The sequence below is a fragment of the Macaca nemestrina genome, chromosome 4, assembly GCF_043159975.1.
Source record: "Macaca nemestrina isolate mMacNem1 chromosome 4, mMacNem.hap1, whole genome shotgun sequence".
In the NCBI taxonomy this organism is placed as follows: Eukaryota; Metazoa; Chordata; class Mammalia; order Primates; family Cercopithecidae; genus Macaca; species Macaca nemestrina.
The window spans coordinates 171,824,726-171,851,776 of record NC_092128.1 but is presented as its reverse complement, the minus strand read 5'-3'; the positions used below and the strand labels follow the sequence as shown (position 1 = coordinate 171,851,776).

Genomic DNA, 27,051 nt, shown 5'->3' with positions numbered 1-27,051 from the left:
TGAAAAAACTGCCTTACTCCTTGGGTGAGATCTTCCAGAGACTCTGTTGCTAGGAATCTAGTCACTGCTGGAAAAAAAGGAGAAATGAAATAGAAATTCTATGTAATCAAAGTCCAGTTCTTCCCTAGTAATAGAAAGAAGGCTTTTACAAAGTGACAGCTTTTACAAAGTGAAAAGATTACATTTCCTATCACAGAAAGAATGTATTATTAAAAATGGTTTTGTAGTTGTCTGTCACAAGATTATAATTAAGTAGTAACATTTTTGGAAAGCACTTCCCTTCATTTAACATACCCTTATCCCAATACAAAATGCATCTCATGCCTTCGTAACATGAGCTTTGTCATGGTCTGCTTGACAGTAGTTTTGAAGACAGTGCCTATGAATTTCACATCTTATTTTGTTTTCTTATCTTAGCTGGGAAGACTTCTTAGTAAGCAGTTACCTTTGTCTTTTGATCGACTTTAAGATGGAATATTTTAAGTCATTAAATGTGATGTACCCCAGCTTTGAGCTACTTCCACTATATTAGGTTAGGAAGTTTCTATTTGCTTATATTTTTAAGTCCTGAGTGGATGAGTTTTATAAAAAGCTTGTCCTACATCTATTAAGATGGCAAGTGTTTCCCTCTCTTCCTATTATGGTTGATTACATAATTTTGAACCATCCTTGCATTCTGGGATAAACCTGAATTGGTCATGATTAGTAGTATTACTAATAATATACTTGCGGATTTAAAATATTTTGTTTTTCAAATTTTGAATCTTCATTTACAAATAAACTAGAATTTTTCTTGTTCTGTATATTCATAAGTGAGATTTTCAATTAATTATATTTATAATTTGGTTTTTGTCATTTTTGTTTTCATTTTTTGAAATAAATGTCTACATGTACTTCATGTGGTTATTGTTTTCTCCCTTCCATACTCTATTCCTTGGAAATGAACCACTAAGTCCAACTCACACTCAAGTGCTAGAGAAGTAGACTTCACTTTTTGGACAGAGAGGTGTCAAAGAATGTGTGGACATGCTTAAAATCCCCACAATGCAGGTAATGCATGTACAGATTATATGCTAAATACGGTGTTCTTTCTAACTTAAGAAAGCTATGATGCCAAAATGAATTTGAAATTGATTGTGATGTCTATATAATTTATGATTTTATCCAAAGTCTGATACTCTATCAAAAATAGCTTTGTAGTTATCAATTTACACACAGATATTTCATACTAACAGAGCTACAGAACACTTAAAACAAGCTGGTATTCAAACAAAAAATATACTTCAGCAAAGCAACACATTCTTTTTCTCTTCGCTGCTTGTCATAAATTAGATTTTAAATATAGTTGAGCCTTCTTGAACATGTGTTGTAATTGACTGTAAGTATCCTGTGACAACATCAAACCTTTTCCAACAAGTCCTAAGTTTTGGTTTCATTTTGTCTAAACTCAACTGAAAATCTTTAATGAAAGAAAATGACATTTACCATACATCAGGGGAAGGAGCCAGGGAGATATCAGTACTTAGCAAATTTTGCAAAATCAGCAGTCTCATCTACTTCAAAAATTTGTAATTATTCGAAGATGACTGTGCTCAAAGTGATTTATCACGTGCTACTGCAAAAGGTACATTTGCATATCATGGTGAAGCATGATTTTTCACTAAGATGATTCTAAAATTATTTTCTAACAATTTTATTTCACATATGAAAAGCAATTACTATTGATGCATTTAATTAGCAGAATTTTACAGTTACTTGATGCCAGTTTTATATCATTGTTGTCAGATATGTCAAAAGAAATCAATCTTTTCATCCAATTCAAGGAAGAAATAAACCATTTGGAAATTTTATTTTGAAAGTGAAACATCTGACAATATTATGCCCCATGTTACAAGTTAAAAGCCCAATATTAAATAGCCATTTCTAATGGTTGTATTAATTATCTATTACTGTGTAACAAATCACCAGATAGAAGCTATTGACCTTGAAGAAGTCACTGACCCCCTGGTACTTTTTGGGAAAAAAGTAATCACCTTCCACTCCAGAAAAATATTATACATTCTGATGACATGAGGAAAATAAAACATATATAAAAGAAGGAATGGGCCTGTGATGTAAGTTAAAATTATAGCTTACATTTTAAGTTCTCACTAAATTATCTTTTTAGCCATGAGTATTAGGCTAGGTGATCTCTAAGTTCTCTTCTAATTACACAATTTCTCTTTATTTTAGGCCAGGCATGGTGGTTCATGCCTGTAATCTCTACTTCGGTAGGCCTAGGTGGGCGGATCACTTAAGGTCAGGAGTGCAAGACCAGCCTGGCCAACATGGGGAAACTCCATTTCTACTAAAAATATAAAGAAAAAAAAAATTAGCCCTGCGTGGTGGCACATGCCTGTAATTCCAGCTACTAGTGTGGCTGAGGCGGGAGAATCATTTGAACTCAGAGGCTGCAGTGAGCCGAGTTCACACCACTGCAATTCATCCAGCCTGGGTGACAGAGTGAGACGACTCCATCTCAAAAAAAAAAACCAAAACAAAAACTTCCTCTATTTTATTCCAGCTCTAAAATTCTGGTATTTCTGTATCAAATATTGCTTTCTAAAATCAAACTATAAAGCCTTTGGAAACCATAGCTGTGCCTCAGACATGCCTTCACCTCTCATAGAATCTACGTTTCTTTGCACAGAAGGTTTTGTCATACACAGAGTAGACACTGACACACTGATTGATCGCTCAGTATTTTAGTCTCTGGATTTCTCCATATTCACTTAATTATTTCAATAATTGACATTACCCACAACCAACCAAAGGTGATACTTCTGGCAAGTGGAAGCATGAGAGTGCTATTTCTTTTTTTTTTTTTTTTTTTTTTTTTTTTTTGAGACGGAGTCTCGCTCTGTTGCCCAGGCTGGAGTGCAGTGGCCTGATCTCAGCTCACTGCAAGCTCCGCCTCCCGGGTTCACGCCATTCTCCTGCCTCAGCCTCCCGAGTAGCTGGGACCACAGGCGCCCGCCAGCTCGCCCGGCTAGGTTTTTGTATTTTTTAGTAGAGACGGGGTTTCACTGTGTTAGCCAGGATGGTCTCGATCTCCTGACCTTGTGATCCACCCGTCTCGGCCTCCCAAAGTGCTGGGATTACAGGCTTGAGCCACCGCGCCCGGCCCGAGAGTGCTATTTCTTACCGACATTCATTTACCCCTTTACATATAAACCATTCATTTATCCTCTTCATTTGTTGAGCACTGGAGCGCCATCTATTTTACATGACTTTTTGCAGTTATTATACCTATTCATAATTATTCCTGGCATATGTTGCTTAATGATGGAGATATGTTCTGAGAAATGTGACATTAGACCATTTTGTCACTGTGCAAATATCATAGAGTATATTTACACAAACATTGATGGTATATGTATACATATATATTTAATTTATACATATTTTTCATACGGAAAACCAAATGTCTCAGAACCTTAAATGAATTATCAGTCATTCCCCTACTTATTCTGCAGAGCCAATATCAAGTGTTACATATCAAGTTTCTATTTATGTTCCATTATAACCTTATGGGACCATTGTCTTACATGCAGTCATTGTTGGCTGAAACATCGTTATGTGGCACATGACTGTACTTGTGTTAAATAATTATTTTGGCTATAAGACTTGGCGCAGAGGAATTTCTGGGGAATAATAATCAACTGCAAGAAATTGGTTACCCAAAACAAGCTGGTCATTAATTTTGTTGAAATGTCAAAAGCTCGTATCTGAAAAGGGTGGGGAAAATAAGCAAATAGGTAATTTTAATAGGTAGCACACTGTTACTGCTGCTCACATGAAGACGCTAATAAATGTTCATAATCCAACCACAATAGCTTCTTAGCATTCCATCCAACAGAGCAAGGAATCTTTATTAACTTCTGAGAAGCTCTCACATCCAGAAATTATTTGAAGTGTTTCCACCTGATTTAGGGTTTAATTAGGTTTTTTAGTTTAGTTTTTTTGTGTTAGTTTCTTGGGGGGTTTTGGGATTTTGGTTTTTGGGTTTGTTTGGTTTTTGTTTTTGTTTTGGTGTCACATAAGTATTTCAATTTTGCACGACAATGTTATGGACTAGAAAGTGAATCTGCAACAGACTATTCAAGTTATGGTCTTGGTAATTCCAGACAGAAGCTATTGACCTTGAAGAAGTCACTGACCCCCTGGTACTTTTTGAGAAAATAGGAGTAATAACCTTCCACTCCAGAAAAATATTATACATTCTGATGACATGAAGAATGTTTACATATTTGTCTTCCTCAGAATACACCCTGTAAAGGCATAATGTTATATCTAAAAACTGTATTTTTAGTGGCAAATATTATGTACCAATTAAGTCTCTGAGGATAATTAAGTTTGTTATAAATATACTGGTAGAGACAAAGGCCACTAAGATTCTAGTGAAGTCACAGATGCAAATCAAAAACTGTGGGCAGCAAGTTAATGATTAGAGTGCTGGTGTGTACAGCATAAGGCTTGATGGGTAAGTTTAACTTCTACAAGAAACATATTCTAACAAATATAATTTTTCTTAACCAACATAATAAGAAAATATACTTTTTAAAACCAACAAACAAGGATGGCAAGCACACAGGTTGCTTTGCACAGCCACATTTAAAGTCAGAACATCCAAAATTAAGTCAGTGGTCTTTGGAACTATTAAATCAAATCTCTTAGGATTACAGCAAAGCTCTTTTCCATGTGTAACAAACAAACTTGGAAAAAACTCAATTATATTACAAATAGAAACTAGCTACGGATAGATATAATTTAAATGTTATGACAACTAGTTCTTCATTAAACTGCTGCCACTTGCAGCTGCTAGATTCAGTTATAATTTCGAATTAGGGCTGAATTAAGTATGAGGGTTATAATTTTCTTTCTTTTTTTTTTTAGAGGGGGGGTTATAATTTTCTATTGCCAACCTGTATGCCAATAATAATAATTATTATAACAACAACGATAATAGCAGAAGTAGGTAACATTTACAGAGTGCTTACAATGTGCCAAGATTTTATCTAAATATTTTACTTAATCCCCAGAACTACCCTATGAGGTGGGTACTATTGTGATATTCACTCAACAAATGAGAAAATGACAGTTTAAAGACATTAAGGGCCAGGCATGGTGACTCACCCCTGTAATTCCAGCATTTCGGAAGGCTGAGGCAGAGGATCACCTAAGTCCAGGAATCGGAGACCAGCCTAGGCAACATAGTGAGTCCTTGTCTCTACAAAAAAGTTTTAAAATTAGCTGGGCATGGCAGTGGCTTGCCTATAGTTCCAGCTACTCTGGAGGTTGAGGTGTGAGGATGTCTTGAACGCAGGAGTTCAAGCCTGGGGTGAGCGATGATCAAGCCACTGCATTTCAGCCTGGGTAACAGAGTAAGACCGTGTCTCAAAAAAAAAAAAAAAAAAAAAAAAAAAAAAAAAAGGTAAGGCCACAGAGCTAGGAAGAGGTAGACTCTTATCCAACTCATACCCTTAAGGGCCAAACCAAGTCAAAGGGCCAGGCATGGTAGCTCACACCTGTAATTCCAGCACATTGAGAAGCTGAGGCAGGAGGATTGCTTGAACTCAGAAGTTCAAGATCAGCCTGGGCAACATAGTGAGACCGCATCTCTACAAAAAATATTAAAAATTAGCCAAACATGGTGATGCGTGCCTGTAGTACCGTTTACTCGGGAGGCTGAGGCAAGCGGATTGCTTGAGCACAGGAGGTTGAGGCTTCAGTGAGCTGTGATTGTGCCACTGCACTCCAGCCTGGGCAACACTGGGCAACACAGCAAGACCCTGTCTCAAACAAAAACAAACACAAAACAAAGGGTACAAAGTTTCAGTCACATAGTATGAGTAAGTTCTGGATATCTATTCAACAGCATGGTGATTATAGTTAGTCATGATGTATTGTAGACTTGAAATTTGCTAAGACAGTAGATAAGTGTTCTCACCACACACACATAAAATAACTATGTGAAGTGATGGATATGTTAGTTTGATTCAATAATTTCACAATGTATACATATACCAAAATATCACATTGTATACCATTTAAAATATTAAATAAGACAAAAACTAAATATATAAATAAAATTTAACCAATAAAGCAAATGAGCTAAAGCACTTGTACCTCTCATCATTCTATAGCCTGATGTTCCTGAAATGCTCTCTCTTCATAACAGAATTTCATGTGATTGTGTTTTTAATGGAGCATTCTGCCTACTTGATACGGGGTCATCACATGTTTCTTTCCACAAAATACTACTTTCTGATCTCTTATCACCGTACTGCCTTCCTTTATCTCTCTTTCCTTTATTGCTTTTATCTATTATTTCTTTCCTTAACCTATCCCCATTTTCCCAACTTTTATCCCATTTTCCTCGTCCATGCAATTAGCTTGTCAGGAACATGCAGCATATCCCGAAACTCCAGAAAGGTGATTCTCAGGGCTCCAGAGGGTGGTAGTCCTCGAGTCAGAAATGAGAGACCAGGAACAGAGGCTGGGAAAACAACTGTTTCCCCTCCTGCTTATTTTGTTTTGAAAATTGCTTCTAGCTCCCATTTATCTTAGTGTAATTATCAAAATAAGAATAGCACCTGTTTCACATAAAATTAATGGGTTATGTGTAAATTTATTTGCATTTGGGGGTAGAATATTCTGAAAAAAAAAAGAAATTGAGATCAAATGGTCATTTATTTTGGCTCTTACCTTTTAGGAGGTAAGTGGTTATGATCTCATTTAAGCTTAATTACTTCCTTAGAGGCCCATCTCCAAATATAGACACATTGAAGGTGTTAGGGCTTCTGGGTATGAATTTTGGAGGGATACATTCAGTTCATAACACACAACTTAATTTTTTTTAAAGAGTGAAATCATTTTTTAAAATGATGGAAAAAGCTAAAATATGCTAAATATAAATCCAAAAAAACTTAGTGTTACGGACTGAATTTGTCCCTGCAAAATTCATATGTTGAAATCCTCGCCCCCAGTGTGATGGTAGTAGGAGGTGGGGTCTCTCGTAGGTAATTTAGCACAACAAGGTGGAATCCTCATGAAGAGAATGTTTGCCTTTACAAAGGGATCCAAGAGAGCTCTCCAGCTCTCTCCTAAGAGCCCTGTAACCTGGAAGAGAGCCCTGTAACCTGGAAGAGAGCCCTCACTCCAACCCAACCATGCTGGCACCCTGAACTCAGACTTCCAGCCTCCAGAACTACAAAGAGTAAATTTCTGTTGCTTAGAGGCCACTCAGTCTATGGTTCTTTGTTACAGCAGACAAAACTGACTCAGACACCTGCTATACCTATACTAACGTCACACAAAATAGGTGTTCAGGTAAAAAGTTTTACTAAAGACAAAAAGGAACATTTCCACAATGGTAAAAGTTCAATTCACCAGGAAGATATAATTATTTTAAATTTGGTCACCTACTAGTATAAGTTTGACCTCTATAATGCAAAAATTGAAACAGCTAAAAAAAAAAAAAAAGAATTATCCACAATCATAGTGGGAGACTTCAACACACCTCTCTTTGTAACTGACGGAACAAGCAGACAAAATAGATAAGTAAGGGCATAGAAATTTCAAATGTGGAAGTCATCTTTAAAGGGCTAGGACCAAAACAAAGAAAAAGATTTAAATGTCCATATATATTATAGAGGCAGTAGCTATAGTGGCATATATTATTTTTATCTTCAGTTACAATTTCATTTTATAGAAGAAGAAATCAAGGCTCAGAGAGGTAAAATAACCTTATACAGTCCAAGTGGTAGAGCCAGAAAATTCATTGTGTTTTAAAAGTTTAGTAGAACTCACCAGTGAAACCATCTGGGTGGGCTTTTTTTTGAGAGGGGAAGTTCTTGACTATCATTTCAATTTCCCACTTTTAATTGAATAGATTGACATTTTTTCTCTGGGCTTATTTATTTTTGAGATGGAGTCTGACTCTGTTGCCCAGGCTGTAGTGCAGTGGTGTGATCTTGGCTAACTGCAACCTCCGCCTACCGGGTTCAGGCAATTCTCCTGCCTCTTTTTTTATTTTTAGTAGAGACAGAGTTTCGCCGTGTTGACCAGGCTGGTCGTGAACTCCTGACCTCAGGTGATCCACTGGCCTTGGCCTCCCAAAGTGCTGGGATTACAGGCATGAGCCACTATACCTGGCTATATTTACTTTCTTCTATTGAGTTCTTACATTTTTCAATGCCCTTATTTCCCCTAACTAAATAATTTAGTGGGCTTTATGTCACTTCGAAATGAAATCGTAACTGAAAATAAAGTGCTTAGCACAGTGCCTGGGTAGAAAGCATCCAGTAAATACTGTCATTTCTGCTACTTTTACTACTATTACGATTGCTATGTCTACTACTATTATTGATGCATCTTTAGAGTCTCCTGAGTCTCTGACAGCTACTGACATTGGGGCAAAGATAAGTCTATCAATATTGTTGAATTTGACTTATGGAAATAGATACTAGCTCTTGCAGGCATGAGAAATGTTTCTCAGCATGATGAAATCTGGAGAAAAAAGTTTGAATTAATTCCTAAGAAATCAGAAGTAATATTTGGTGGCACTGCTAATGGAGCTGAATGCATTAGAAAACGTCAGTTATAAAAACTGACTGATCTGGGTGTGAGATGAGTCCAGTTACAGTACTGCCCAGTTACAGTAAGTTAGAAAGAGGAACAGGATGGGAAGAGTTCATTCTTGTCCATGACCTACTGGCAGGAATAACGAATGACATTGCTAACTAGGTGCCTACTCCAAGCCCCCACATCTTTGCTTCTGTTTAGTACACAGCAAATTTCAATTGGAAGTTTGGCTTTGCATATAGTCACTGCTCAAAAAAATGTTTATCAATTTGTCAATTTTGGTCTGTCAATTTAGCAATTTCAATAGCTTTGTCAACTTACCAATTAGGTCATTCACGATTTGTCAGTCTTCTTCAGATAGCCAACATTTTCCAAATTAACTTCTTTACTAATATCAGATCCTCAGAAAGTGAAATTCACACCAGGGGTTTGTGTTCCTTATTATAAACAAATAAAAGAAAATTTGCATTATAATCACTCTACAAAAACATCATGACCAAACTACCTTTCCAGAAGCTTGACTTGAAAATTTAGTATTTATTGAGAACAAGAGAGATGAACACCTGAACAGGCTGGAAAACATATGAAGATAAATGCCTGAGTTCACATCAAAATGTTTGGCAAGAGAAAGAATGTTAGTGTGAAATATACGAAATTTTGGTTATAAATTTTCTCACCAAAGTTTCACTTCAAAAAACAAACAGTGCAGACTAGTCATTGTTTCAGAATGGAAAAAGAGTGTACCTTAGGAACTAGTTCAGGAGGATATTTTAGTTCTCTTGCTTTGTTTTTTCAATCAATCATGTGACTATTTTGTGTATTTCCTTTCCTCGGGGAAATATTCTAACTTTGATCCAATGTTTCTTAAAAACTCTTTCATCGTGTGCAAAATATCTTTGGTTTGTGAATTTACAAAATGTTCTTACCCTCAGAAAAAATAAATAAGTTAGAGAAAATTAAAATAAGTCCAAATCATTAAGTACATTTTTTGAAATCCCTCAAGTGTAGGAAAAATGTAGGTGGAACAGAACAACAGTCAGGCTTGGGCCAGAACCTAGGAAATCTCTGAAGATGTCAAAAATGATTTCATATGAAGAGTTGTGTTCTTTTTTACTTTAGGACTTCTTCAAAAGCAGAGGAAGGGTTGGAGAAAAACATGAAAAAGAAAAGCCTATCTGAATTCAAGGTTTGGCATGAATACTTTCCCAAGCCCAACCAGCTTACCATCAATGATAATTCAATTTCAATCAAATCAAAGAGAAGGTGCCATGCTAGGTGCTGAGCTTGTATAGAAATATTAACAAGACTGTATGCTCACCCACACAAGCTGTTTAAGATGATGAAGCTGGGTGAAAGATGAAAGATAATAACTATAATATTTTATGAGATTATAATATAATAACATTATGGAGAGGATTTTCAAGCCAACTTCTCCCAGAAGTCTAAGTGAGAAGAAGAGCTCTACTTCTCACCTGTTCAAATCCTTCCTGTCCCTCAAGGGCAGCTTTAATCCCACATCTGGTTTAGACTCTCCAAAACTTTCCAGCCCGTTGTTGTTTATATCACAGATGTGAGGCCATTATAAACACCTCTTGATTTGGGTTATAAAAACAGGTAAGGAGTGTATTTTACTCTGAGGGAGAAGACAGCATAGTATTCAGAGGCAACAGAACACAGTGGCCAAGAGAACAGATTTCAGGGCCAGCTGACTTTGCTACAAATCCTAGGATCACCACTGGGGAACACTGGAAAAGTTAATCTTTCTAAGCCTCGGTTTCCCCATCTTCAAAATGGAAACATTAATAGTTCCTACCTCGTGGAATTGTGAGAATCAAATGAGGCAGCAACTGTACTTAAAATACTAGGGGACAAACTGGGCACGGTGGCTCACATCTGTAATCCCAGCACTTTGGGAGGCTGAAGTAGGCAGATCACTTGAGGTCAGGAGTTCAAGACCAGCCTAGCTAATATGGTGAAACCCCATCTCTACTAAAAATAACAAAAATTATCTGGGCGTGGTGGTGCACACTTGTAATCCCAGTTACTTAGGTGGCTGAGGCAGGAGAATCACTTGAACCCAGGAGGCAGAGTCTGCAGTGAGCTGTGATCGTGCCATTGCACTCCAGCCTGGGCAACAGAGCAAGGCTCCGTCTAAAAAAATAAAAAATAAAAAACACTAGGGGGCACAGTCAAGCACTGTGGCACATGCCTGTAATCCCACTTACTTGGAAGGCCAAGGTGGGAAGATCAGCTTAGCCCAGGAGTTTGAGTCCAGCCTGAGCAGCACAGCAAGACCCCATCTCTACAGAAAAAAATGAGGGAGGGGGGAATAAATATTAGACATATAAATGTTTGTTGGTTATGACTAATGTTCATCCATGCATTCCACAAATGTTCCTTAGGTGCCTTTTCTCTGCAAGATGCTGTTCTGGGCATGAGATCCCAACAGTGGATAAAACAGACAAAGTTCCAGACCTCATGGAGTCTCCATTCATATGTCAACTGGAAAACAAGCTCTATGGGGAAAGAAAGCACATAAAATATCATTTTGTATTTCCTATGGTGCTTTACACAAAATAGACAACAAGAGTCTGTGAAGGAATTCTAAGTGGAAGAAGGAAGACGTGCTTGGAAAATCTTGCACTCCTGAGCAAAGACAAAAATTATGTGAACAAACCATCTGTATTCTATGAAGGTCTTCTAGAATCTAGTCCTTTAGTATTTCATAAAATTCAACTCCTTGGTAATTTAAAATAGAATGGATTATACAAAGTTTCCACTGCACCATGCCATGCTTTGCTCACATGGCAGAGGAGTGCATGGCATGAAAAACATTTCTGGATTGTGACGCTCAGCCAGATGAGCTCAGGTTACTTGTGTTTCATGGCCTTTCAGTCTGGAGCTTGACTACCAGTTGGAAGCCTTGGATTGACTCCTTGATCTTAGAGCTACAGGAGGTTAGTCATGTGGCCAGAGTGACTGCAGGAGGCCAGGGAGGCTCAGGGATGCCTAGCTAAGGAGTTTCACTTCTTTAAGACTTGTGTTACTATTAAAACACATTCCTCTAGGACAGTTAGTAATTTGGGCTATTAACAGTTATTCAGTCTTCACAGAAATAAGGACCAGATATATTCTCTTTTTTTAAAAAAAGAACTTTGGCCAGGCATGGTGGTTCACACCTGTAATCCCAGCACTTTGGGAGGCCAAGGCGGGCAGATCACTTGAGGTCAGGAGTTCGAGACCAGCCTGACCAACATAGTGAAATCCCGTCTCTAGTTAAAAAACAAACAAGAAAAATTAGCCAGGCATTGTGACACATGCCTATAGTCCCAGCTACCTAGGAGGCTGAGATAGGAGAATAGCTTGAACCCAGGAGATAGAGGTTGCAGTGAGCTGAGATAGCGCCACTGCACTCCAGCCTGGGTGACAGAGTGAGACTCTGTCTCAAAAAAAAAAAAAAAAAAAAAAGAAATTCAGCCTAATAATAAAAATAGTTTTGTTCATTGTAGGCAAACTGGAAGCTATAACTTTAGCTACATCCACAGTCTTAAGAGCAAGTTTTTGGAATTGTAGAATAACTTAGAGGTAGCTTGAAAAAACACTGGCCAGGCCGGGCGCGGTGGCTCACGCCTGTAATCCCAGCACTTTGGGAGGCCGAGGCGGGCGGATCACAAGGTCAGGAGATCGAGACCACGGTGAAACCCCGTCTCTACTAAAAATACAAAAAATTAGCCGGGCGCGGTTGTGGGCGCCTGTAGTCCCAGCTACTCGGGAGGCTGAGGCAGGAGAATGGTGTGAACCCGGGAGGCGGAGCTTGCAGTGAGCCGAGATCGCGCCACTGCACTCCAGCCTGGGCTGGGCGACAGAGCGAGACTCCGTCTCAAAAAAAAAAAAAAAAAGAAAAAACACTGGCCTCGGAAGTCAAGAGACCTGAGTTCTAGTTTTGACTAAGTAAGCTGACTGAACTTAAACAACGGAAATAATTCTCAAGCCCCAGTTCCCACATCTGTAAAATGAGAGTTCTTAGGTGCCCCTACCATCATTTGTTTTAGTACTTATGAAATAATTATCCATCATATACCCACCTCTTTCATACAATATTTAGAACAATGACCTCGTATGATAGTGTCTTAGTGTGTTTTGTGCTAGTACAACAAAATACTTGAAACTGGGTAATTTATAAAGAAGAGAATTTTATGTTCTCACAGTTCTAGGGATTGGGAAGTCCAAGATCAAGGCACCAACATTTGGTGTCTGACAAGGGCTTTTTTGCTGTGTCCTTATATGGGGGACGTCAGACGGTCAAGAGAGACTAACTTCCTCCATCAAGTCCTAGTTTGATAGCATTAATCTATTTATAAGGGCAGAGCCCTCACGACCTAAACACCTCCCAAAGAGACTCACCTTTCAGCACTGCTGCACTGGGGATTAAGTTTTTAATACATGAATTTTGGGGAACACATTCAGACCATAGCAGATAGTTACATTTGGCATTGAGGAGATTACAGCTCAAAGAAGCTCACTTATTTACCCAAGGCCATAGGCTATGGGGCAAAGGTGCGATTTAAGGTTATCTGCCAACTAAATAACATCCTCTTCCTCCCAAAGCGCAGCTGGCTTTAATTTGCTAGTATATGAAATACCTCTGAGTTTGAAAAGAAAGAATGACTCTGACAAAAAAAAAAAATCTCATTGCCTACTTGACCCTTTTGCTTAAGATTCACTCCACTCTGTTACTTACCTAGTGTGTAGGGCAATTTCTTTATGTTTACATTTCTGCCGTGAATAGTTTACAAAGTTAAGTCTTACCTGGAGAAGGTATCCGAGTTTCATGGAATGGATATTCAGAAGATTTGCTCTCAAATAACAGGGATCTTTATCTTCTTTCCACTTGTGTTTCAATGACTGTGAAGAAGTGTAATCAGAAAGTAAGATGGCATGCAGATCTAACTTACCCATAACAAACTCTCAAGGACTGTCAGGCATATCATTCATTATACCCTAGCAAAAAGATGTTGTCCACCCATTCCCCTTACTGAAGGGCAGCCTTCTTAATAAACATCTTTAATTGGATTAGGAGTAAAGACCTGTCTGCCCCATCACCAGCCAATCCATAAGCTAGTGATTGGGCTAAAACGTGACCTGGCCAATAAGTCTGTGCTCAAACAGGCCAGAATGCCTGTTTCAAGAGCCTGAATTGTGAAATACAGAAAACACAAGCCCTTTGGTGGACAGAGGAGCACAGAGAAGACAACAGATGCATAGTGTCTTCACATTAACACTGGGCGCTCGGAGTGAAATTAATGGACTTCTACTTCTGAGGATCCCAAACTTGTGTTGGGTTCCAAATCACTTCCCCCAGAAATTGTTCTATTACAAATCCTGTTCTTGGATTTCTAAGAGATAATCTTTCTCAAATATAAATATAAATATATATATATGTGTGTGTGTGTGTGTGTACCTAAACATATATATCATACTGATACATTAAAATTCTTTTAATTGTTGGAATTGGTGACTATTCTTTAAAAGCAAAAGAGCTGAATAAACCTCTGTACAACTATTTTGTTAAACTATATACTGTAATTCTACTCTGTCAAATAACACTGAAATTAGTAGGGATTTGGCACCTGGTCTGCCAGTTCCAAGGCCTGCTTTATAATTGCTGCATTATACCACCTGAAATTATTTTTGCTACTCCAACTGGCTCAATTATACTCATTTAGATCAGAAGAATTCAGTAGGACTTTCCATTAAGAGATATCTAGTACCTGACTTACCTCTCATCTTAAAGACTACCATTTTCTAAGACCAATTCCATATTCTCTGGGGGGGTGAATTTTAAGCATTTGGTTTTAATCCATCTGTAACTTCTATACCACGAAGAAGCTGAAATATTTTAAGTATGATGAAACTATATGTAAAGATATGTGGTATTGATTATTTATAAAAGCAATGACTGCTCTTCTAGTAGGGCAAACAAACTTCTTCTCTTTAGAGGCTTCTTTGCTCACCTAATGAAGACTGGCCAGTAAAGTTGAGCCAGAGCTATTGAAGGCACTCAGCCTTGTTGTTTTTGCTTCCATCAACAGTAATGAGTTCTGCATGCCGTAGAAAAGAACAAAGCACTTGGTTATTTCCCAGATTTTCACTCTCAATGTTCCTACCCCATCTAGCTCATCTGATGCTTGGAGGAATCCTTCTTCACACATTTAAATTTAATGTTAGCATTTCCTTCATTGACTCATTAATTGCCCTCTGGTGCAGGTTAACCAATGACCCTAAAAGAGGTCTCCAGTTGCTCTGCAAGGCTGATGAGCAATTCTCACCCTGCACTTCAGCCAACAAAAATGTTGTGCCATTTTACAAGCAGCAGAAATCCCAGAAGGCCACACAGTTCCATGGCCTGATACACGCAGAAGAATAATAAAAAATTTTGTGGTTCTGGGGAAACCAATCATTCCCAGGAGTGCCCCAAGGCAGGTAAAGCTGGTGTGTCCTCACTCAGCCTCCTGCCTTGACAACTTTACCCGAGAACACTTAGACTTGCAGGGCATGGTCTATAAAACATAAAAACAGCCCTGGATTTGAGATAAACATATGCACCAGATTCTGCCTATATGCATTCATAGCTAACTGTATCTTATCTTAGAAATCAGGGCAATTGTTTATTTGAAGCATGAAACCTAAGTTAATGAATGGGATATTTTTGTATTCTTGCAAAGCCAAGAAATATACATTCTACTGCCCACTGGGAAAAAAACAGGATATTTGCCAATGGAAGTCCAGTTAGGATATTAGCCTCTGATAGCAGCTGACTTCCATCTTATCCAAGCGCTCTTTCAAAAGTTTTCTCTACTTTCTGATAACTTTTCTCTTTTTCCTTTTTCTTTTCTTTTCTTCTTTTTTTTTTTTTTTTTGAGACAGGGTCTCACTCTGTCTCCCAGGCTGAAGTGCAGTGGTGTGACCATGGCTCACTCAATCAATCCTCCCACCTCACCTCCCGAGTAGCTGGGACTACAGGCACGCACCACCACACCCGGCTAATTTTTTTGTGTTTTTTTGTAGAGACGGAGTTTTGCCATGTTACCCAGGCTGGTCTCAAATTCCTGGGCTCAAGCGATCCACCTGGCCCTGATAACCTTTCTATATATATACATATATAAAAATGATAAATGTACATGGATTTTTCAGGAAGTGGGGAAACTTTTCAGAGGTTACTATTTCACTAAAACCCCATAAGTGGTCAATACTTACATCAATTAGTAGACGCAGCCCCTAGATGAGTGTGGCAGCCTCTACAAAATAAAGTAAAAAACTGGTGATGGGTTGGGGGAGGGATGATCCAAGTAATTTAAAGAGAAATCCTTCCACTAATAATCATTTATGACACTTATTTACTTATTGAAATTATAAAGTTTGTACAAACTTTCTGTTTTTCTTTTCCTTTTCCTTTTTTCTTTCTTTCTTTTTTCTTTTCTTGGAGACAAAGTCTTGCTCTATCTCCCAGGCTGGAGTGCAGTGGCTCAATGTCAGCTCACTGCAACCTTCTGTCTCCTGGGCTCAAGTAATACTCCTACCTCAGCCTCCCAAGTAGCTGGGATTGCAGGCATGCACTACCACACCCAGCTCATTTTTGCACTTTTAGTAGAGACAGGGTTTTGCCATGTTGGCCAGGCTGGTCTCGAACTGCTCGCCTCTAGCCTCACCCACCTCAACCTCCCAAAGTACTGGGATTACAGGTGCAAACCACTATGCCCAGAACACATTTTCTTAATATATATTTTTTCATGCTGAGTGTCAAACCATGAGCCTCACGTCCTAGGTGATATTTAGCATTCCCAAAATGGTATAGAGTGCCCAGAAGGCAAATGTTTTGTCTTTTACCAAACACACATCACTTTGCTTTTGCATATATATATATACACACACACACACACGCCTAATATACACATATATGTTTTTTTTTCCACACTGAACTCTAAGTGATCGCCATGCAAAGCATAATTGCTTTCGGATCTTGTTTAGTTTCCTAAGAAGGAAGTTTCCTTCTAGGAAGCTGCACTGGCTAGATGCCTTCACGAAACACTAACAGGATTTCAAAAGAAATTTGTTTCTTCGGAAAGAGAAAGAGGTGTCCATGAAACCTTTGTGAGAAGACAAAAACACTTAAGTGATTAAAAACTACTCATGGTCTGCAGGTAAAAAGGCATATGTATCCCAAATGTTGAAGCCATCGTACTTCTATTCACACCCCTAAACCGTGTAGAAGTTCGCCGGGAGGTGAGGACTCCAACAGCTGTGGAAAAACGTTTCTCTTTCCTCTCAGCTTGCACACATCATGGCGGTTGCCGCCCAGCAGCCTCCTCAGCCTGGCGGCGGGAAGCGCAGAGGCAAGGCTCAATATGTGCTGGCCAAGTGGGCTGGGCGCTGCGACTCTGGCGGACCCAGTCAGCTATAGCCCAGGTTATGGGGCATCCTCATCACCTGCAACATGAACCAGCCCAAGTGTGTAGAGGAGGCCTACACCCTACTCAACGAATATGGCGACAACACGTATAGGCTGGAAAAGTTTACAGACAAGGATCAGAAGCCCCCTGGAAGTGAGGGAGAAGATGATGATGTGGAGGCTGCCTTGAAGAAAGAAGTTGGTGACATGAAGGCATCTACAGAGATAAGCCTAAGAAGATTCCAGTTAGTGGAAAGTGGAGCAAATAACATTGTCTTCATCAGGACACTCGGGATAGAACCTGATAAATTGGTGCATCATATTCTCCAGGATGTGTACAAAACCAAGACGACTCAAGTTATTCTACGAATGTTACCCATCTCAGGCACATGCAAGGCTTTTTTAGAGGATATGAAAAAATATGCAGAAACATTTTTGGAACCCTAGTTTAAAGCTCCAAGCAAAGAGACGTTTCAGATTGTGTACAAATCTCGAAATAGCAGTCATGAGAGGTGAACCCAGCCAGTCTTCCTGGGGCCAGTGGGGACTTGGAGAACTAGTCGGTCTTACAAGGGGATTGTAAAATGCACCAATCAGCACTCTGTAGCTAGCAAGAGGTTTGTAAAATGAACCAATCAACACTCTGTAAAAATGCACCAATCAATGCTCTGTAGCTAGCAAGAGGTGTGTAAAATGGACCAGTCAGCAGGATTCTAAAAGTAACCAATCATTGTGAGGATTGAGAAAAGGGCATTCTGATAGGACAGAAACAGGACATGGGAGGGGACAAATAAGGGAATAAAAGTTGGCGACCCCAGCCAGCAGTGGCAACCCACTTGGTCCCCTCACATGCTGTGGAAGCTTTGTTCTTTCACTCTTCACAATAAAATCTTGCTGCTGCTCACTCTTTGGGTCCATGCCACCTTTAAGGGCTGTAACACTCACCGGGAAGGCCCCTGGCTTCATTCTTGAAGTCAGTGAGATCACGAACCCACCAGAAGGAACCAACTCCGGACACAGTCACATGAATAGAGAAGTTATCAAAGAATTGGGAGGAATAGTGTGTACCCTCAATTCAGAAAATAAACTGGATCTCACCAATCCACAGTACACGGTGGTAGTAGAAATCATCAAAGCTGTCTGTTGCCTGAGTGTCGTGAAAGATTACATGTTTAGAAAATACAATTTCCGGTTGGGCGCAGTGGCTCATGCCTGTAATCCCAACACTTTGGGAGGCCAAGGACGTGGGCAGATCACGAGGACAAGAGATCAAGACCATGCTGGCCAACACGGTGAAACCCCATCTCCACTAAAAATTAAAAAATGAGCTGGGCATGGTGGTGTGGGCCTGTAGTCTTAGCTACTTGGGAGGAGGCTGAGGCAGGAGAATTGCTTGAACCCGGGGGGCTTAGGTTGCAGTGAGCTGAGGTGGGAGATGGTGCCATTGCACTCCAGCCTGGCAACAGAGCATTCAAAAAAAAAAAAAAAAAAAAAAAGAAAGAAAGAAAAAGAAATTCAGTCTCCAGGAGATGATAAAGAGCTCTAAGGATCCATCACAGCTTAACTCAGAGCAGGGAAATGGGAAAGAAGGTAAACTGGAAGCTGCTGACAAATCAGATCGAAACAACACAGCAGAAGGGAAAAATAACCAGCAGGTACCAGAGAATACTGAGGTGCTGGGGCAGACGAAACCGTCTAATCCGCAGGTGGTAAATGAGGGAGGAGCCAAACCTGAACTTGCAAGTCAAGCCACAGAAGGGTCCAAATCAAATGAAAATGATCTCTCATAGGAGGCCATTTGGTGCTGGAGGTGGGTTTCTCAACTGGGGCTCTATGAGATGTTGCTGGGGTTCCACCTTGAATTGTGACTAAAAACAGTTTTTTATTTGTGTGCTGCATTATGCTGTTCTCACAGTAGTGAACAATGATTGCACAGCCCTGTTAATCGTTTTGTTAGGGATCTTTCAGCCCTTATGGAATTATGTAGAGGCAGACCCATGTGCCACACTATTGCAAAGAGGGGAAGATGGGAGGGGAGGGGGATGCTGGCCTCTCCCAGGCTCCTCTTATGCAGTGCCAGCTGACTTACTGTAGTGAACTGACTGTCAAGTAGAAAATCAGAGGGGAGTTTTCATTCGAAGGAAGGAGTTTTTACATGCCACAGCTCAGCTGTCCCCCTGCCAGTTTGTTGTAAACATTGCAAGAATGTGGAACATGTAGGTTAGAAGTGAATGGTTTGGTGAAGTTTTTGTACTGTTGTGATTTTCTTGTTTGGCTACGTCTGTTTTTATATTTTATTAACATTTGTGTGTAACAAAGCTGACAGTTCAGTGCTGCAATTTGGGAAGGCAAGATGTGAGAAAGAAGAGAGCCATTTTAGGCACAGAGCTACAGACATTTCTGAAAAGGTTGGTGATGAAGAATTTTGGTCTTCTGAGTATACTTCAGTATTCTAGTGCAACAAGGGAGACAAAGAAATTCTGTCTTTATAATGAAAGCTAGTCCTCAAGGGTTTTATATGAACTCAGTCCAAGCTGTCCTATCCCATTGTGTATAGTCTGTGGCATGCAACTTACAAAACTAGAAATTGTAACTATAAGTCACAGTCACTTGACAAGAAAGAATATTCATTATTTTCAAATTGCTTTTGGACTATCAAAACAGTAAGGCTTTTGTTCAAAAATCACATTTAGTCAAAAGGTTTAGGAAGCGAATTATCTAGTAGCAGAACTTATCTCAGGAAAGGAAAATATGCATAGTTGATGAGAATCTAATGACATTACAATGCTGGGGCAGGATGCAGTACAAGATTGAAAAGACTTTATTCTCAATAAGTCTTGAGAATAAAAGACTTTATTCTCAATAAGTCTGATATCTCAAATGATGCTAAAAAGGTTTTGCATCATTAACTGAAAAGCAGCAGCTTCTCTATCCAGGATGATGAGTGAACAGGTTTCACAAATATTTGTCATGCTGTAGCATTTGTAAGATTTGTAAATGATGAAATTCAAAGAAAACTTCTTCTATTTCTAGGCTACCAAAACAAAGGCCAATATATAATGTTGTGACATCCTATTTGGTAACTAGAGGTCTGTTATCTACCCTCCTGGTGCCCCATCAGTGGTTGTCTCCGTAAGTAATTTTGCATCATTAAAAAAAAAAAGAAAGAAAGAAATCCTGATGTTGACATTATAGCACACTGCTTTCTTCAGAGAGATGCTGATATCAAAAAACTTGAAGATACAGTGACGTTCTGAATAATGCTACAAAACTGGTTACCTGTATCAAAGACCCATTTATGCAAAAATGTTAAAAAAATTAAAACACTCAAAACAAAAACCTGGACAAACAGCACATAAACCTCCTGCACCATACAGACATCCAGTGACTTATCAGAGGAAGAGTTCTCTACAGGACATTTGAGTTGAAAGGTGAATTGCCAAGTACTTACAAGAAAACAGCCAGCTTTTGCTGAGTGCTTTGGAAATGAAAAATGGCTACAGAAACTAGCCTATTTAGCAGATGATTTTCATCACATGAACAAATGAACAAGTCTCTGAAAGGTTCTGGGAAAAATTTTTTTCTTAAAGTGACAAGAGTCTTAGATCTAAAAGGAAACTGATTTGCTACCTTGCCGGGGGATTCTTGAAATGTTTCTGCAGCCACTTGGACTTGAAAATGAAGAGTACAACTCTCAAATCTTTCTAGAACCCACCTGGAGGAACCACAAAACCCAATTAAGTAGTATTTTCTCTCCTTTTCCCAGCACTAGTATATGACTGTATGGGGAACCCTTTCTGCAAACCTGCTCAGCTTGAAATTTTGTCTCCGAAAGAAGAGAATGAACTCAGCTCTTGTCTGACAGTCCTATATTTCTGTGAAATAAGAGTATTCTTCAACTTAGTGCTCACACTCACACACCATAAGGGTTCCCTGCAGGGGTTTTCTGAATTTGAAAGTTTTTTCATGGCCTATTTTTTGGGTAAAATAATTGAAAAAGGCAGACACCAACAAAGTCTGCAAAGTAAACTGTCCAGAATAAGAATATTAAGGAGCTGTAAACTTAGCTTGTGGAAATGGGCTTATCCTTAAGTTTTAAAAAGTTAGGAAGTAGTAAAAATGTTAGGCTTCCTGCACAAGTGGCTATGTTTATTTAATGGCTAGTGAACATGGGAATATATTTTTATCCTCGTAGCTAGCAGTTCTGTTTGGTAAACCAGACTAGAATGATTTGAGAGGGGCAAAGAGAATAGGCAGGACCTTCCTTCTATAGCTTTACATATTTAGAATGTTAATTCTTAATGGTGTTGAAGTTACCTTGAAAAGATTGATAAGAGATTTATTAATATTATTTAGGGGAATAGGGAGGATAGAATTTTGGTGCCTTCTTCAGCAGACATACTCCATGACATTCTTTTATTTTGATAGTGCATGACAAAAGGACATGGAAAAAAACTGACCATATGCCTACAGAATATGCAACTCTGTGGAACTAAGTTGTTTTTACTTTGTGAAAGTTGCCACTCTACAGAAAGATTTTGATTTTATAGTTTGTTTTTAGTTGCCTTTTATATTTATTTGTATTTGGTAAGGCTCGGTTGTTATACAAGCTGTTCCTTCCCAGCTACAAAATCCTCTGTTTGGTTGTAACCTGAACTCATTAAAAGACTTGTTTTCAGGTTTATCAACTGTTTATTTTCACTGACATTTGAGCATGTTATTTTATAAATGATGAGATTCCAGGGTAGGAGGTGAGTGCTTTTTAATTCTCCTTTAGTTTTTTCTTCTAAAAATTACGTCAGTTTAAAAAAAACAAAAAAACAAAAAAAAAAACAAAAACAAAAAAACCCTGCAGTCTTGCGGTTGAGAAAACTTGTTTACAAGCTCTATAGAGAAAAGAATGTTAAACTTTGTATTTTAAAACATGTTTCTCTAAAGTTAAACATGGTTTTCAAATGCTATTTTTACTTGTACTTTGCTTTTGGTACAGCCAAATATCAACCTTGTTTTTCATAGTTCCTGATATTTTCAGAAAAAGCAAAATAAATTTGTTCCCTAAAAAAAAAAAAAAAAAATTAGTTTGCCAATGGTCTAGGAAGCTGTAACCTCATCATTCTATTGGTAGAATAGTCTATTCCTAACCAGACACACATGTGTTAATGAAGCCACAAGGTTTAGGTCTTTCCTAATGGCTTCAATTGGGTGATTTTTATCCAAGCAATCTGCCTCCTCTTTTTAATTCTGTCTTCCCTGTAAGTATTCCTACACTAAAAGGAAAAAATACGTTTTTCATTTTACCAAAAAAAAAAATTACCTAAATTAAGGTTTTTATAGTAACAATGTCTTCATAGTTATGGACTACCTTTCCTTCCTTTAAAAAAAAAAAAAAAAAAAGGCAACAAAATATCCACAAAGGTCACTTTCACCCAGCACAGAAAACCCTACCTCCCACCATCCAAAAATGCCACCTTTGAGCTGCCAACAGGATTTCTCACTATTCCTTAGGCATTCCTCCAGATAGTTTTTTCAAAGTCTGACTTAACTCAGCACAATTTAACCTGAGATTTGTAGAGGTCAGACTCTAGCAAAATATGACTACAAAAAATGGAGATACTAGTTTTAAACTGCATAAATATATATATAAATAAATCCATCAGCTCTCTCAACTGCAGCAGTCTAATCATTAATCAATAATCTATCAATTGACATAAGTAACCTACATGATATTAATTACATCATTACATAGAATTCATCTGTGTAGAGCAACTCTGTCCAATAGAAATAAAATATGACTTATATGTGCAATGTAAGTCTTCTTGTAGCAGCATTCATTAAGTTAAAACAAGTTAAAATTAAATTTAATAATATATTTTATTTAACCCAATATATCCAAACTAATATCGTTTCAACATGTGATCAATATTTTAAAATTATTGCCAGGCACAGTGGCTCACACCTGTAATTCCAGCACTTTGGGAGGCTGAGGCAGGTGGATCACTTGAGGTCAGGAGTTTGTACCAGCCTGGGCAACATAGGGAAACCCCATCTCTAGTAAAAATACAAAAATTAGCCAGGCATGGTGGCATGTACCTGTAGTTCCAGCTACTCGGGAGACTGAGGCCGGAGAATTGCTTAAACCCAGGAGGAGGAGGTTGCAGTGAACCGACATTGTGTCACTGCACTCTAGCCTGGATGACAGAACAAGACTGTCTCAAAAACAAAACAAAGCAAAAATCATCAAGGTATTTTTGTACTCTTCTTTACAAAATCCATAGTGTATCTTAGACTTCCTGCACATCTCATTACATTCTAGATACAATTCCAGGGCACAGTAGCTCCAGGTGGGGTGGACAGTGCAGGTCTAGAGGGTGCTGGATTAAAGGGTTGGACAAACACTGCGTGAACACTACCAGTTCTCCCAGTCTTCAATGTGCCCATAGATGTCAGAAGATTAAATTAGTCTCTTATATCCACTTACATTTGTCTCTTCAGAGAATTTGACAACTAGTGTGTAAAGTTTAAATTGCTTTTAAGTTGGTATTAGTTGCACCATGTTAAGAAAATAAAATCAGTGTTGATTTGCTGTATTCTTCTCCTATTGCTACTATAACAAATTATCACAAATTTATTGGCTTAAAACAACACATATTTATTATCTTACAGTTCAGGAGATCAGAAGTCTAAAACGGGTTGGCATGGTTGTGTTCCTTCTGGAGGCTCTTGGGGGAATCCATTTCCTTGCCTTTTCCAGCTTCTAGAGGTGGCCTGCATTCCTTGGCTCAGGGCCCCTTCGTTCATCTTCAAAACAAAACCAGCAGCATATCATCCTCAAATCTCTCTGTCTCTTTCTCTCTCCTCTGCTCAAACATCATATCTCCTACTCTTATTTCTGACTTTCTTCCTCCCTCATAGGAGGAGCCTTCTGATGACATTGAACCCACCTGGTTAATCCAGGATAATCTCCCCACATCAAGATCCTTAACTTAATCATGTATACAAACTCCCTTTTGCCATGTAAGGTATCATATTTACAGATTCTGGGGATTAGGATGTGAATATCTTTGGAGGACCACGGCAGACAGAATTGTCTACCACAATGAAATAGGCTCATATGCTCAACTCAGATCTACAGGTGAGATTTTGTCTCAACACATCTAGTTATGACACAGCTATGGCAAAAACTAGCTATGCCCTAGATCAGTGGTCTCCAGCCTTTTTAGCACCAAGGACCAATTTTGTGAAAGACAAGTTTTTCCATGGCCAGCTGGCAGAGGGGATAGTTTCAGGATAAAACTGTTCCACCTCAAATCATCAGGCATTAATTAGAGTCTCATAAGAAGCACACCACCTAGATCCCTCGCACGTGCAGTTCACCATAGGGTTCTTATGAGAGTCTAATGCCGCCGCCGATCTCACTAATGCTCATTTACTTGCCACTCACTTCCTGCTGTGCAGCCCAGTTACAAACAGGCCACAGGTGAATACCGGTCCATGGTCCAGGGGTTCGGGACCTCTGTGCTGGGTGACTATTTGTTCCAAGCAGTATTTCATAAAAGTAAAAATGTAGTGTAATAAATATTAGACACATGCTTGGCTTTAATAAGTGAATGTGGTGGTTTCTAGAATTTAAATATATATGCTTAGGGAAAGGCAAGATAGTAGGTATATGAGTTGAATCTGGAAAGAAAGACTCTTTAGCTGTGTAGTACCTATTTTTTAAGCCGTTGTTCCAAATTTGCCAGGAAAAATCTTCACCTTCACACTCAAGTAATTAGTACCACATTTAGCACGGAGTATGCTTTGTCACAAGGATATGATAAAATTCTTTTATAAGAATTTACTCTTTGCTAAATACATGTGATGAAGTAAAAAAAATCTTAAATCAACAAATATTTAATAAGAATATTATGAGGAAGGCACAGTGCCCAGTACAAAATATACCATAACTTAAACTATAAATTTAACTTTCTTAAGAATAACGACTACTTTAAAAATTTTCCTTCCTTAGCAAGTCAGTGCAAGCAAACTGTTCATGGATTCCACTGGAATATTGCCCTTTAATACTTTCTCTTCAATTTAATCTTATTTGGAGGTTCTATTTACACACTGAAAGAGAAAATTGAGGCAACAATTCCAATTTTAAAACATGTGTTCCTGAACTGCCTGGATCAACATCCGAGTTTGCACCATCCCTGTGTGCTCAGGCTCCAAGTCTCTTGTCCTTGGGGGATGGACAGATACACCCTGACTTGTGATGGGGTTATGTCGCAATAAACTAATCATAAATTGAAAATATCTTAAGTTTAAAATGCATTTAATACACCGAATCTACAGAATATCGTGGCTTAGCCTAACCTTCTTGAAACATGCTCAGAATACTTACATCAGCCTACAGATGGGCAACACTACCTAACACAAAGCCTATTTTATAAGGTGTGGAATATCTCATGTAATTTTTTGAATACTATACTGAAAGTAAAAACCAGGATGACTGTATGGGCACTCCAATTAGAGTTACTACTGAATGCTTTTCACTTTTGCACCATCATAAAGTCAAAAAAGCATAAGTGGAACCATTGTTAGGTTGGGGGCCAATTCCAATCCTCAGCTCATGCTGCAATAACAAAATACCATAGACTGAATGGCTCAACAACAGACATTTATTTCCACAGTTATGGAGGCCAGAAGTCTTCATGCACCAGCATGGCTGGAGCTAGATCCCTCCTTCCGGCTTGCAGATGGCCGCCTTCTTCCTGTGTCCTCACAATGGCAGAAAAAGAGACACACAGCAAGCTCTCTGGTGCCCCTTCTTTTAACAGTACTAATCCCATCGTGAGGCCATGGCCTCATGACCTCATCTAAACTTAATTATCTCCCAAAGGCCCCATCTCCAAATACCATGACATTGGGGGTTAAGGCTCCAAAATACGAATTTTACAGGGACGTAATTCAGTCCACAGCATGGAATATGCAGGACCTAGGCAAAAAAGGGCCTCAGGGTGATGGACCTATTCTGGCAAACTGGATCAGACTCAGCTCTTTAGTCATCCTCCAGCGTTCCTGGTGGAGGATGTTCTTCCAGACACCCCAGGCTGTGGGGAGAAGAGTAAATGTGATTACTGCTGAAAGCTCATTTCTCAGGTTCTCTAAATATGGGTTCAATGTGCAACCCTCAAAGGGAATTTTCTACCCAAAACTATAGCTTTGCAGCTAAACAATTATATTCTTGAAATGATGTCTAGGGAGACTGAGTTTTCTTAAATAACAAATCTAAGGAGAAACCAAATGCCTAGCTGGCAAGACAACTTTCTTGCCTAATTTTACTTTTTAAAATATTTTTTACTTTTCTTGAAATAGAAATAAATAGGGTGAAGTTCTATAAGCCAGGGAAAAGATTCACTTACCGATTCTTGAACTAAAATATTACTGTGCTGAAAAGAGAAGCAGATGATGAGTATATATATGACAATCACTTTCATGAAAACTCAGTTCTAGAAAGACACTAAATTTCATTTATTGTTTGTCTAAAGAGAGAGTGCATGCATAGTAATTAACGGACAAGACGGTCAAAAAGTAACTGTTCTAGTGCTTTATTCTGGATAAATGCAGTGTAATTATGATTCTTGTGAATTTCAGTGAAGCATGATTTAATACTACAGCAAGGGTGCCATTAAAGTGTGGGTATTAACTTTCCAATAATTTCTAGAAATTGAAATGGAATGTGTTTGGCAATAACATGACATTTTGACACCAATGAAAATATTTTATGTAGTTATGTAAGTGATAAAAATAAATGCTTTATAAAAACTTATCCAGAAGGACTTATAACTAGGAAAAACAATCATAATTAACAAGATTTTGTGAAGCGTGCAGCAGCCAAAGACAACTTTTAGGCCAGCTGAAGGTGATGAGGTCATTTCTGGTCCTAAGTTCATAGAATGTGACCACCTGTAGAGATTTTTTTAACGCACTTAAAG

The 27,051-nt window shown here is 38.6% G+C and overlaps 1 long non-coding RNA gene and 1 pseudogene across 5 annotated transcripts in view; one reads left to right on the top strand and one right to left on the bottom strand.

Annotated features, from left to right (window-relative positions):
• Nucleotides 1-2,864: 2,864 nt before the first annotated feature.
• The window catches only part of LOC105472781 (uncharacterized), a 43,257-nt gene continuing 19,070 nt past the window's right edge, over nt 2,865-27,051 (bottom strand). For 2 of the 5 annotated variants that reach the window (XR_011622760.1, XR_011622762.1), the window contains exons 3-11: nt 26,479-26,505; nt 23,736-23,872; nt 15,883-15,923; nt 14,640-14,726; nt 13,435-13,530; nt 10,851-10,927; nt 10,098-10,258; nt 8,947-9,062; nt 2,865-5,831 (exon numbers count right to left, since the gene is read on the bottom strand). This is a non-coding gene — a long non-coding RNA (uncharacterized lncRNA). The remainder of the gene's footprint in view (nt 5,832-8,946; nt 9,063-10,097; nt 10,259-10,850; nt 10,928-13,434; nt 13,531-14,639; nt 14,727-15,882; nt 15,924-23,735; nt 23,873-26,478; nt 26,506-27,051) is intronic. The other 3 variants (XR_981789.3, XR_011622763.1, XR_011622761.1) reach the window with 3 other exon arrangements.
• Nucleotides 16,967-18,864, top strand: LOC105472954 (THUMP domain-containing protein 1-like; annotated as a pseudogene).